Here is a 14,245-nt window from a genome sequence, read left to right on the forward strand (position 1 = left end):
TGGGCATGACCCATTGGGTGGGTGTGGCCAATTGAGTGGGCGTGGCTGTAATGGTAACGACAGACTGGGTGGGACTAAAAAGTTCAATCAATCAATTCCAACTTTGTGTGATCTTTTTTTTTCCCGTGAGAAGTTGAAATTGATTGAACCTTTTTTTGGCACATGGCAGTGGAGGCCTAAAGCAAAAAGGGTTTATAAAACCCAGCTGAAGGCCTAGGACTGGGGTGAGGGTGCGCGTGCCCAGAGAGAGGGCTCTGCATGCCACCTATGGCACGTGTGCCATAGGTTCACCACCACGGGCATATAGGGTAAGCAACAATGTATATGAAGGAGAAGCTGGGATGGGTAGTGTTAAGTAGTGGGCTCTTGGGTGCAGGAATGATGACACGAGGCTGAGTACAGGATAACTCATACTTTCTTCTTGCTAGAACTGTACTGAAACCTGGGCTGCAACCAGCCACAATATATAGTCTAGCCCCTAGGCGGCAGCCAATAGGTTTGAACCCACTCTTGCCGCCTGGTGCTAGCCAATTGCAGGAGAGGAGACAGCTAGTCTGGGTTGCTGGAGAGCCGTTAGCTGCTCCAGTAATGCACGTGGTATATCACCACAAGCCCAGTACATAACAGGTAGAATGAATATAAGTAGTAAAGTCTACTGATTTAGGGAACTTTGTTATCTACATTATTATGGCAAAATAAATGAAAGCAAGGCAAATATAAGGCAGAAATTTTTGACTTTGCAATAACTTGGATTCCTCCACCCAGGACTTTTTTTCTCATAGAACGCTCAGAACGGAGTTCCGGCACCTTTTTTGGATGGAACCTTGTAGGGCAGGCAAGGCGGGTGGTATGATATGTGTGAGTTCCGGCACCTTTTTCTTTTACAAAAAAAAGCACTGCCTCCACCCATCAGAAGACTGAATCTAATTTTTTTCCCAAATCTGTAATTTTGTTTGCTGAAAAGTATTTAAATCTAGCAAAAAAGGCATCCTTATGGCTAGTCGAAACTCATCACAATGGGGACTGTGAGCTCATTCCAAGAATATTTGCTTTTCTCCCCCACTTTTGTTGAAATCAAGACCCAAGAGCAATATCTATAACATTGTTCTTGCTGTGCAATATCAGCAAAAACAAGTTGACATTTGTACAGATTGATTTCAGTTAAGAAATGTCAGGAAAGAGCTTCATGTTTTCAAAAACTACTCATTGAGGTAGTGGTGGTAAGTCACATGAGCCGAAGTTTACTGTTGTAGCAAGCCCAGCAGGAGAACTGCAATTCAATCAAATATTTCAGTAGATGTCAAAAACTAAGGAATAAGAAGTTACTTCATTTGAAGTTTGTCAGTTGTGAGTACATAAATTTAGACATAGTCATCATTTCTTTCCCTCCAGCTCTCTGTCCTATTTCCTTCACCTTTGTTTTTCTACATTTTTGTCTTTCTTCCATATTTTCTACTCTTTCATCTTCTCTACTTTAAAACTATGTCCCTCCTACATGTTTTTATTCTTTCCAAGGCATTCTGTCAAGATTTCCTTTATGTTATACAATTTTAATCCATTTAGTTTCATTTTTTCTCTCTCATCCACCTAAAATTTTACAGAAGTCTAATAAGGTTGTCCTGATATACACATTGTGTAGGTTTTTAAAGTAAGCTTGACTGGAATAATGCATTTTCCTCCCTTTTCATTTTGGAATGCAAACAAATCTTGCCAAAGATGTTAAGAGTATAAATGCATCAGTTCCATTCTTCCTCAAGTAAGCTGCTACAACCACTGTATCTTTCTCCCTCCCTCTTATTTGTACAGTTGCTGCATTAGTTTTTTTCCTAAGGTAATGGACTCAAACCTATTACTGTCACTTAAGTCTCCATGCAATGTACATGGTGTGAATATGTGAATAAAACAGACAAGAAGATGCAAGGACTCTATAAAGCAATCACTTCCATTTAGATTAATATATGTATGATATTTGGCAAGTGAAATATGTCACAGTGACATAGGACTCAATCTTTCTTTGTTCAGGAATCAGTGGTATTTGACAGAAAGGAATTGCATAAGCAATAGATGTGATCCACAACAGCAACTGAGGTTGAATATTAGATTAAGAAAATTAACAGTTAGAGATGAAGGATAAAATAATTCTATAGGTTAGGCTCACATTATAAAAAAAAATTGTTTGAATCCAGTATCTCCTCTTTCTAAGCTGGCACAATGACTTTTATAGAGGTATAGTTGAATAGCTGTGCCCTTATTTAGAGTAGCCACGCACCAAGCATTTAACCTATCAGCCAGTGATGAAATTCATATGCTATTTCATCTACTTCACTTTTATTGGTCATGTAATTTATGTGCATGGTGGACATTAATACATAATTAGTGACAAATAATTTGTTTATGTATTATTTCAATTTAAATAGCTGTCAGCCTCAAATACATTTCTCTGGTTGGCTCACAGCAATTAAAATTATATATAGCATTAAAAATACAAGAAAATATAACAATATTTTTTAAAAAAACTTCTCAAGAACATAATGAGTAGCAAGATGCCACTACCCAACTTTATCATGTCAATCCCTAGTGATCTATTTAATGCCTTAACTGCCTTCTTTTTTTCTTTTTTTCTTTTTTGTATATATTTTATTGGTATTTTTTTAACATAACATAAAATCATTCAGTAATTTGTAAACAGTATGTTGTCTGGGTAACATTTATAAGACAAGCTTTAACAACTGATTTCTATAATCTATATTCCATATGTTAATTTCATTTGATTTCCCCTTTCCCCAAAGTATCTTTCTTTGCAAAACATTAGATTAAGACAATTCTCATTATTTTGATTAACAATAATTAAGTATACAGTTTTTCCAATAACCCTATTTGTCATTTTAGTTGCCTTATAGTAAATCCTGTTACCGTGCTTATTTCAGCTTATTTCTCCCCCCAAATTCTAAATATTCTTACTAGTGACAATTTTTTCAACAATTAACTACATTTGCATTGGTGGATTTAATTCTATTTTTTCCATATAAGCCCTCTCATACTTTTATATTTCTTAATCAATAAGTAAAAAAGTAGAAAGAGAAAGGAAAAGAGGAGAGAGACAAAAAAGAGGAAAAAGAAGAAGAAAGAAAAAAGAAAAAAAGACAAAAGCACTGAGATACAAAAAACAACATATAACTTAAAATATGTATCCCTCCTAATTTAATATATATTTATTCCTTCAATTTCTTATTCTTTTTGACCATAGCTGAGAATGTATTTAATTTATTTAAACTTTAAGCATTCCATTCAGTAGATATAATCATCTAATCCTTTAACTCTCATTCAAAATACATATTTATGCTTTTCTTATCATCACATTAAAATAACTAAAACATTTGCTTTATTTAAATCATTTCAACTTTTTTTTACAGAAAGAAAAAGGAAAAAAAAATATTGTATTAGTTTAAAAAAATCATCTCTCTAAGAGTAATATATTCCAACGCTTTTCCATTTTTAGCCATATTCAAACAAATGTTTCTTTTTAAAGTATTCTCTCTGATGAGTCCCATCATCTATTTTCTTAATTTCCATTTTAATCTTTTTTTCTCTGACCATTGCCTTTCTTAATCAGTATGTTTTGCTGCATCATTAGTTTCCCTGTATTTTTTTTCTCATTATTTTCCTTATCTTCAAAGTTGCTTGGACGTGTTGAAATATTTCCCATTTGAATTAAATCATATTTTTTTTTTATTTTATACTGTTCCATCTTTAAGTCTCTATCTTCAGAATTATGTTCAGTCATCTCTACTGTATTTTCCTGGGAAATTTCTTGGAGTGAAATTAAGTTGGAGATAAGTTGATTCACACTCTCAAGGTTGTTCTGTATTTCTTTGTAGTTTTAAATCATTGTCCTTTGAAATTGTTTCCGCTTATCATATGTTTCCTTTTGTGAAGTATTCATTGCTTCAGATTTGTTACTCTCACTTTGTTTACACAGCTGCATTTTCTAAGAACTTTGAGGGTCAGAGAAAAAAAGAATCCTCACCCACCAGTAGGTGTCAGTGTTTGCTCATTTTTCAGGTCTTTCTAGTCTTTTTTTTCTCTCTCTAAAAGGTAAGTTTTGCCACTTCTGGTAACCAAAAGGAGGGAGTAAAATCCCCCTCCTTTTTTCCCAGAGATCTCTTATTTTGGGGACTTTCTTGTTCAGGAAAATAGGTAGGATAGAGAAAATCAATATTCTTATGCAGATTCAAGCATGCTGTTTTAAATCTGCTTAGTTTAAAAGCTTATGACTTCCGTTGTCTCCAACTATGACTGGACATGGAGTTAGCCAGCCTTTTCTTCTGTTGGTTTCTGGGAGGCTTCTCCTGAACCGTTCGGGGAGACCACTGTCTTTCCTAAGTCCCTGGGATTTCCTTCCTTCATTCCACCCCTTCAGAGTGGGTTCTGGCCCCTTAGGGTCCCCAACAAAAAAAAATTTCAGCCGAACAGTTTGGCATTCTAAATCTTCAGACTGCTTGCTGGAAAACAGGAACCGGAAGTCACCTTAACTGCCCTCTTGTGATGTCTGGGGCTGTGGGGTTTTGGATGGTGAACAACAGGCTTTAGCTGAACCCTGGAAAGAAGGAGTGACTCTGGATTCAAGGCGAGTTATCAACTTTGTTCTGGATGGGATTGCACTTCCAAGACAAACCTGGTGTGTAATCTGGAAGTTCTCCTAGCCTCATGACTCCTGCTTCAAGAGCAAGTAAAAATTGCAGCTAGGAGAGCCTTTGAACAATTTTGTGTTGTGTGCCAGTTTTGCCTTTTCCTGGATTGTGAAGTCCTCTGCACAATCACTCATTCCCTGGTAATCTCCTGATTGAATTACTGCAACATGCTCTCCATGGAGCTCCCCTTGAGCTGTTTTAAACTAACAGCTACAATTGGTACAGAATGCAGCCACATGGACAGTTCTGGAGGCCTCTCTGATGGCACACATGACACAGCTGTTATGCGAGCTGTGTTGTTTGCCAGATTGCTTCTAGGTACAATTCAAGGTGTTTATCATCACCTTTGAAGACCCTTATGGCATGGAACCAGGGTATCTAATGGTTGTCTTATCCCATTGAACTAGCCCACTCTATTCATTCCAGCAGCTTACATTGATTCCCATCTGCTAAAAGAATTTTGGATGGCGGGGTCCAGGAAAACAGCCTTTTCTGCTGTGGCCTCCACCCACTGGAATATTCTTCTGCTAGAGATAGGTCTGCCCCCACATTCCTAGCCTTCCAGCAAAGCCTGAGAACTTGACTCTTCTGCTTGTTCGGGGCCCCAGAAGGGACTGCTATATTGGGGATGGCTGACCAAATGGAGACCTCTATGCCACCCTTTGTTTTGGTTTTTAGCATGTTAACTTTTCTTATGGTTTCTTTGTTAGGGAGATCTCTATGTTTGATAATGAATTTAATATCCACCTCACATGTATGTCAATCTGTTCCCTTCTAAATGTACCTCTGATTTCCTGCTTTTAAGATACTTTTGTAAAGTTCAGTTCTTTCACAGGACTTCTAACGATTAGGACAATCTTTCTAACAGAAGGAACAGTTTGACAATGGAATCAATTACCTTTGGAGAGGAGTAGAACCAGTTAATCACTAAATGTGCTCTAACTGAAGCTGGATAACCATCTGTTGGAAATAACTATTTTTAATCCTGAGCAGGATTGGACTTGGCTACCTATAATACCCATTCCAATTTTGTGAATTTGTTATGCCAAAATTCTGCTGTTCTACTGTCCCTCTCCCTTTCTCTTTTACATCTGTCACATTAGTTGTCAGTCTTTTCTCACTTCAATATATATACTTCTTTGCTTATAAAATCCAGGGTAGCATTGTGGAGGAGACATTTTACTTTCCAAAGTTGCCTCTGTTAGTTCTTTAGATCAGTTGTCCCCAACCCTTTGGGCACCAGAGACTGGTTCCATGGAGAGAGGTTTTACACAGACCAGAAGGGGGCATGGTTTCATGTGCCACCTTTATCCCATGGATGGGGATTTGTTTGTTTGCATGGTCCAGTTTCTGGTATGCCCCAGACCAGTGCTGGTCCACAGACTGGGGGTTGGGGACCCCTTCTTTAGATCCTGTGTGCTATTTTCTGAGATATTCATAAAGATTATCGTATCGTATCGTATCGTATCGTATCGTAATAAAAGAGATAGTTGGTAGGAACATTAGTGAAATCTTCAATTCTTCAATCTTTCCCATTAGTAAAGTCTAATATTCTACTAGTAGAATCACTGAGTTTGAAAGATCATATTATCAAATGACACATTTACATAGCATTTTAAAAGAATATTTATTAAAATACATGTCGAGGAAGAAATAATTGTTATAGCAACTGAACTCTAGATAAAAATTGATTAGTGACCAAGTGGCACCTAACTATGCTAATAAAAACATGCCAAAGTTTCATTTATCATTTATAATTGTTTGTGCATTTATGCTGTTTTATTATCAGTGTTTCCATTTTGTTTATATAGAGCCATCCAAAAATTAAAGCATACATCAAATGTCCAATAAATTGCAAACTATTATTTGCATTTTCCAAGTAAGGATTATGATATTCTCTATAAGAAAAAGAATGCAAAATAATGAAGAGGAAACTTGGGTAAATATTAGGGTTTGAGTCAACATGTTTTTGCATTACCCCTTCTCAGTTAAAAAAAAAAAGAAAGAAAATATTCCTAAAACCAAATTCTACTTTAGCTGTTTAACATCTTGGGAACAATCTTAGCAAAACTTTCACTTTGATGGAACAATATTCTGCTGGCTTAAGAACATGCTGCCCACCTTTATCAGTAGCCTCTCTATTTACAGCTATTTAGCCAAATAAGCTGTTCACAAAGATGGACAGGTATATATTTTGTGGGTGCAAATTAGCTTTCTTAATATACAATCTTATTTCTAATATTAATTTCACTGACCATGGAAAATTATCAGTCTGCTCACATTAGCATATCTTCAAAAAAGACTTTGGGGATGCATTACAAATTTTTTACAGTCATAGCAATGGCTTAAGAAAGAACAGAGAGGTATTTTGCATTATAGAGCAGTAAAACAAGACTCTTATAAACAAGGACTATAGATGTAACAAGATTAACATCATGTGAACAGGGAGAAAACTTGGAGGATTGTAAAACCACTGTAGTAACATTAGATTAGGCTGTATACATTCACTTATAGTCATAAGAGAGAGATTGTGTACAGATCATAGCTGGCATAGCCTCAATTCTGAATGGATCAGTGGCAATGTTTTTGCTAAATGATAATATCTTACAGACATGAGAATTTGAAATGTGTTTGATGGATGAATGGAAGGAAGGTCTGGATATTAATTTATGTGTTCTGTACCAGTACCAGTACAACAGAGTTGGAAAGGAACTTGGAGGTTTTCTAGTCTAACACCCTGCTCAAGAAGGAGAAGCTATACCATTCCAGACAAATGGCTGTCCAATCTCTTCTTTAAAACCTCCAATAATGTCACTCCCACAACTTCTGGAGGCAAGACTTTCCCCTGATTAATTGTTCTCACTGTCAGGCAATTTCTCCTAAGTCCCAACTGTTCCTTCTTGTCCTACCCTCAGGTGCAGATTGACCCCCTTCTTACCATAAAAAAGGTAAAGGTAAAGGTTCCCCCGCACCTGCGTGCTAGTCGTTTCCAACTCTAGGGGCCGGTGCTCATCTCCGTTTCAAAGCTGAAGAACCAGCATTTGTCCGAGGACGTCTCTGTGGTCATGTGGCCAGCATGACTGGATGCCAAAGGCGCACAGAACGCTGTTACCTTCCCACCGTAGTGGTCCCTATTTTTCTACTTGCATTTTTACGTGCTTTCAAACTGCTAGGTTGGCAGAAGCTGGGACGAGTAACAGGCGCTCACTCTGTTACCATGGCAGCCTCTTAAATATCAAGTCATCCCTAGTATTCCAAGTGTGTTCTTTATCAGAGCAGTATAAAGTGGTAATAACACTTCATGTGATCTTGATATTATTCACCTATTGACACAGTCTAGGACTGCATTGACTTTTTTTGGCAGCTATAGCACACTGCCTGCTCATAACTAAGTGATTGTTCATTAGAACTTCTAGAGCATTCTCACAGTTCCTGCTGTTGAACCAGGTACCATCAGTATTCTATAATTGTGCATTTGGTTTTCTTGCCCAGGTTTATAAACCTATTTTTCTCACTCCTGAACTGTATTTATTGGATAGGGTCCACTGTTCAAGTCTGTCAAGATCCTCCTAGTCTATCTTCTAAAGTATTGGTATTATCTGCAAAATTCTTCCCTTCTATCCCTTCATCTAAATGATTTATGAAGATTTTGAAAAGTATTGGGCCTAAGATAGAATCTTGGGATACCCAATGAATGCTTGCCTCCATATAGATATAGTTCCACCAAGGACTACACCTTAAATGTGGTTGGATCAGCCAGTTATGAATCCATCTGGTGACGATGCAGCCTATCCCACATTTTTCTATCTTGCCAAGAAATTCACTGTGGTCTCCTTTGTCAAATGACTCACTGAAGTCCAAGTACACAATGTCCATAGCATTTTGCCAGTTAGTAGCCCTGTAAATGTATAGCTGCCTCAATTGCAGGCTGGGTATTTTTGAGATGTTTGGCTGGCATGGAAGTCAAAGCAATGGATCACTGGATACTTCAAGTATTTAATTTATGTATGGTCAAAACAGACAATGTTAATTACTGATACCTGTGAGAGGCATCAAGCTTATGTTTCCACTTCTCTGACTTAGCACATCACCCATAGAACATTTTGTTCAGAAGCATTAACCTAATAAGCCAAATTATATATTGGCTGTTGTAGATTGAAGAGCTTTGATGAAAAAGCCTGCAGGATAAATTCAAAAAGGTTGTCTGTTGCATACAAGAACAGGATGCCTATTTCTATAGCAGCTTTGAGTATTTAATGACCTTCCCATTATTTGCTTGTATTTGTATGTTACCTATCATTTTAACTTTGCTATCCACACTTCTTGATTTAAAAAAGCCAGATTGGCAAAAAACAAACAAACAAAAAAAACCTCATGCTGCCCTTCACTGAAATTTAAGTTAAGCTTGAGATAGGGATGATACAAAAGGCTGGAAAGATTATTGTTCTCTGAAAAATAGGATATACACTTAGAGAGTTTTATCATTTTATAACTATGATATATACAAGATCCCATATCCCATCCTTGAAAATTCAGGAATGTCTTCTGTTTTTTTGGAGAAAAAGTGAAATCAAAGGCTTTTTATTTTGTAAAATCAAAGTGTATATCCTAAAATTTTATTATGTCAAGTCTTTTGAATACCTTGCTAGTTAAATCTTTCTCTCCTGTTTCAGCCTAACCCAAGGCTATCCGCAGGCTATAGTCACAACTTACAACAGTTCATTATTTGTGTAAATTATTCAAATTGCTAATAAAGCCTCCCTAATTCTTTATTAGCAATTTGAATAATTTACATACATACATACACACACACACACACATACACACACACACACACACACACACACACACACACACACACACACACACACACATATATATATATATATATATATATATATATATATATACAGAACAGATAATTATGGGAGACAGTTAAGATAAAGAAACATTTGCTCTAAAACATTTCAATCTTTTACATCATGCAAAACCTAGAGCATGCTGCTTTGATGGAAAAAAATGTAGCGAAGATAGGGAAGCAGTGGGACAAAGAAAATGAAATGCTGCTAGCATTTATTGAAACAGGAACATCAATCATCTGAAGAGCTTTGATGTTCTCAGAGCTCTTGCTTGTCTGTTTGATAAGCTGGAAGAATAGACAACTTCTTCAGCCTTCGCTCTGAACAACAAAAATCAATGTCTTAATAGCTCAGGTATATACAAAAATAATAAAACTTCAAGCAGATTAACACTGTTAACAATCATTCTTTACTATATGCTCTATAAGAATTAGGGATAAAAATAAGGAGGGGAGTATTTCTGAACTGTTCCTGAAATATTCTATATTCTGGTTGGTTTATACCTCCAGAATGATTGCAGAATAGAATGAAATTAAAACAGGACAAAAGTCAAATTATGATTTTTTTAAAAAAAACAACTCAGAATTCAGATAAGTTGTTAGGAAGAGCTACTGTGATGACCCAGGGCACAGCACAGAGGCAATGCAGTCAGTTGGCAATTCAAACCGCCCTTTAATTGCTCCAAATTTTCCCAAATGCTCCCACGTTTCTGGCAAGTTTGCCTTAGCAGTTTCGTAAGAGAAGCCAAAATACAGTCTGAGGTCTTTGAACATCCAAGCAACATTGTCAGTCAGTCCAATGGTCAGAGTTTCTGGGTTTCCAAGCAGAAGTAACAGAACAAGAGATCAGCAACAACACACAAACTCCAAGGAATCAGCATTTGTTCCCGACAAATGCCTCTCCCCACAGCATCTCCTTAAATCTCAGTCTCCAGGTGTGCCTTGTGGAGAGGGGGAGGACGCTCTCTTCCCGAGTAGTTGAGCCTGCCTGCGTTGTTCCCTCCTTCTCTCCACTCTCCATGCTCTTGGATCAGGTGGGGGTGGTCCTTGCTCATTGCCTGAACTCTCTCTCTCCTGTTCATCCTGTCCCAATCCTGAAGGGCCCTAGCCTGCCTCGGCTTACTCTTCCCCACATTCCTCTGAAGCCACAGACACCTCTCCCTTGACCTCTGTAGGGTCCCGTTCTAGCTCATTTTCCTCTGCAGATTCAGGCTCCAATAGAGGCATGACAGCTACATTTAATACTGCCTAAGGGACAATATCCTCTGATTTGTTTTACTCAATGCAAATTGAATATTTGGGTTGTATGTTCTATAAATAAAATGAAAATGGGCTTTAAACATGCTGGTGTTGAGTAGCAGTTTTAGTCTATATGTTTACCAATGGTTAAATGATTAGGTTATTTTGGCACATTGTGCATAAAACAAATTCTGTAGTTCAGATGTGACAATACACTACACAGTTGATAGGATAATGTACCACAATACATTGGTTAAAAGATAGTCTATTAGACTAATAGACTTTGGTTTCCTGGACCATGGACTGCATTTCCTACGCAACGGACTCTTGGCAAGGGATGGGCTGCACCTCACAAAAACAGGAAAAAATGTACTCAGAAAAAGACTGGCCTAACTCATTAGAAGGGCTTTAAACTAAAATTGAGAGGAAAAGGGTGACCAATCATTAGAATCTCTAGAACACAAAACCAACCATAAATCCCAAGAAAACAAATGAAACAAAGAGGTAGGGAGTGATGAGAAAAAAAGAAAAAAGTCAAACAACAATCAGGAGATCCAGGAAACAAAGCCCTGGATAGACATAAAAGTCTTAAATGTTTATATACTAATGCTCAAAGCTTGGGGGACAAGCAAGGTGAACTAGAAGCAACAGTACACAAGGGAGGGTATGACATAGTTGGCATTACAGAAATCTGGTGGGACAAAACCCATGACTGGAATGGACTGAGGGTGGGAAACAAATTGTTCAAAAGAAACAGAACTACAAAAAGAGGAGGGGGAGTTGAACTATATGTAAGAGAACACTACATATCTATAGAAATGCACATGATCAAAGATAAAAGCCCTCCAGAATCTATATGGGTCAATATAAAAGGGAAAAAAGTGACATTGCCATACGCGTATACTACAGGTCACCCAACCAATAAGAAGAAATAGATGGACTATTTGCCAACCAGTTAAGAAATGTATGTGGGAAGCATACCACAGTAGTAATGGGAGACTTCATTACCCAGATATCAGCTGGGAGACAAACACTGCTGTTGTGCAAGCTCTCAGATGTTGCTTGATAAAACAGTACAGGAAACCAGAAGTTGCCTTAAAGCTTTACATTTTTTATTCAGCTGAACAAAGACGGGCCCCTCTAAAAGAGAGAAAGCACTGACAGAAAATCCCTATTTTTATACTTACTGATTACATAAGCAAGCCACCCAGCAAAGCTGACTCACATAAGATAAAGACTTAGATGAGGGAATAGAAGGGGAATTCATCAAATTTGCAGATGAAACTAAACTGGCAGGAATAGCCAGAAGACAAGTTCAGGATTTAAAAAAGATCTTGACAAACTGGAACAATGGGCCCTATCCAACAAAATGAGTTTTAATGTGGAGAAATTTGCTAAGTGAATTTTACCCCATTTTATAATCTTTCTTGCCATGGTTGTTAAGTGAATCACTGGTTGTTATGTGAATCTGGCTTCCCATTTCAGTAAAAGGGATCATATGACCCCAGTACACTGCAACCATCATAAATATGTACCAGTTGCCAAGCATCCAAATTTTGATCACACGACCCTGGGGATGCCACAATGATTTTAAGTGTGAAAAATGTTCATGTCACTTTTTTCAATTATGTTGTAATTTTGAATGGTCACTAAATGAATTTTTATAAGTCGAGGACTACCTATAGTGGCTGGTATGGCAGGTAAAATAAAAGTAAGTTGAATGTACTGGGAATGGGGTCTATAAGTACATGTGGGGGGAAAAGACACAGAATCAAGACTGTGTGTTAAATGAATGTCAGTTGAATGTAAAAGTGAGTGATTAATATGAAAATAGTACACTAAAATGGTTTAGTGACATGAATAAGTGAGGATAAAATATCATAGCATTGTGTGAATGAAAAATGAATATTTCAGAGAAAAGAGATGGTTAGATGGAGTTGAGATACTCAAAACTGGAAAGGTTAGAAGTTTAAAGGACAAAAACCAAAAATGTGATGGAAGTAAGAATGGAAACTTGTGAAGAGATGTACTGAAAGGCATGGTTACAGAATATTTTATTTATTTATTTATTTATTTATTTATTTATTTATTTATTTATTTATTTATTTATTTATTATCTTATTTTTTAATGAACTCTGCATGATATTGCTTATTCTGGAAAGAACTAGCACAATGGGTATGTAGATAATTGTTAGGTTATTTATGTATTTTTACTGACATAAAATTAGCTTTTGATGAAACATACTCATTACTGACAGCTGACATGTTAATAATGTGAATAGCCACAAGAAACTCATCTATTTTGGAAACATTACATGAGAGTTCATACATAATTTTCATTTGAATAGTGTAGGATGAGGGTGAAGGTTCGTTCTCTGAGCTTGTGGGTTGGTTTCTGAACATTTCATTACCAGGCTGGGTAACATCTTCAGCAGAGTTTAGGCAGTGGCGGGATTCAAATATGTGAACAACTGGTTCTCTGTGTAGATGCTGCTTCCAAAAGTCTGTTCTGGGCCTGGGCAACAAAAAATTAGCTACCGATTCTGTCGAACTGATGCGAACTGGCTGAATCCCACTACTGAGTTTAGGGGATATCAATGTCAGTGTTCTTCTGTTTATAAGGGCTTCAGGTCTGGGTGTGTCAACTGAGGGTCTATGATGGATCTTGTGATGGTCAGGTGTGAGTCATCAGTGAGTTTTTGATGGGTCTTGTGATGGAGAGGTTACATCAGGTCAGGGTGAACTGGGGCTTGCTTGGGTCAGTTGAGAGTCGGTACTGGTTCTGACTGGCTCTGTGGTTGATTTGGATTCTGAGAGGTTCATAGGCTAGTTTAGGTCAATGTGTCTGTTGATGGAATTGCTTGTGGAGTGCCAGTCTTTGATGAACTCACGAGAGTGGTGGGTGGTAGCATGGCAGATTATTTTTGTGTTGGTCCAATTGAACTGGTGCTATTTGGTCTTGGTGAGGGTAGAGATTAAGGATTAATTTTAGTTTCCTTTCTCAAAAGCTGTTTTCCATCATCCAGTAAGAATTTCGAGGTATATTTTTCTTTTTAACTGAGAAGCAACCTTTAGGCAACATTGATTTGTATAGTCAATTCTTGTCATCAGTACCTGGAGTTCCTCTAGAAATTACAAGCTCTATTTTCTGTGTGTCCCAAATAGGGATTTACAGAACCCCCCTGAGAAAGTTAACTGGTATTAGCAGAACATATTTTTGTATTTTCCATTAAACTATGCTGAGTTTTCACCAGGATGGAAACCTCCAAATCCACCTTGAAAATTTGTGGTGTGAAATTATCTTATCACTCAGAAACATACCTAAACAGAAAGTAAGAGGGAGGAAAAAAAAGACTCTCCGTAGACCCATTGCCATAATATCAGATATTCATGCTGTATTTGCCAAAATGCGTGTTAAACTTCTAAATTGCCTCTTTCCCCATTCCCATGTTTGTGG

The sequence above is a fragment of the Vipera berus genome (genome assembly GCF_964194415.1).
Source record: "Vipera berus genome assembly, chromosome: 4".
NCBI classification, from domain to species: domain Eukaryota; kingdom Metazoa; phylum Chordata; class Lepidosauria; order Squamata; family Viperidae; genus Vipera; species Vipera berus.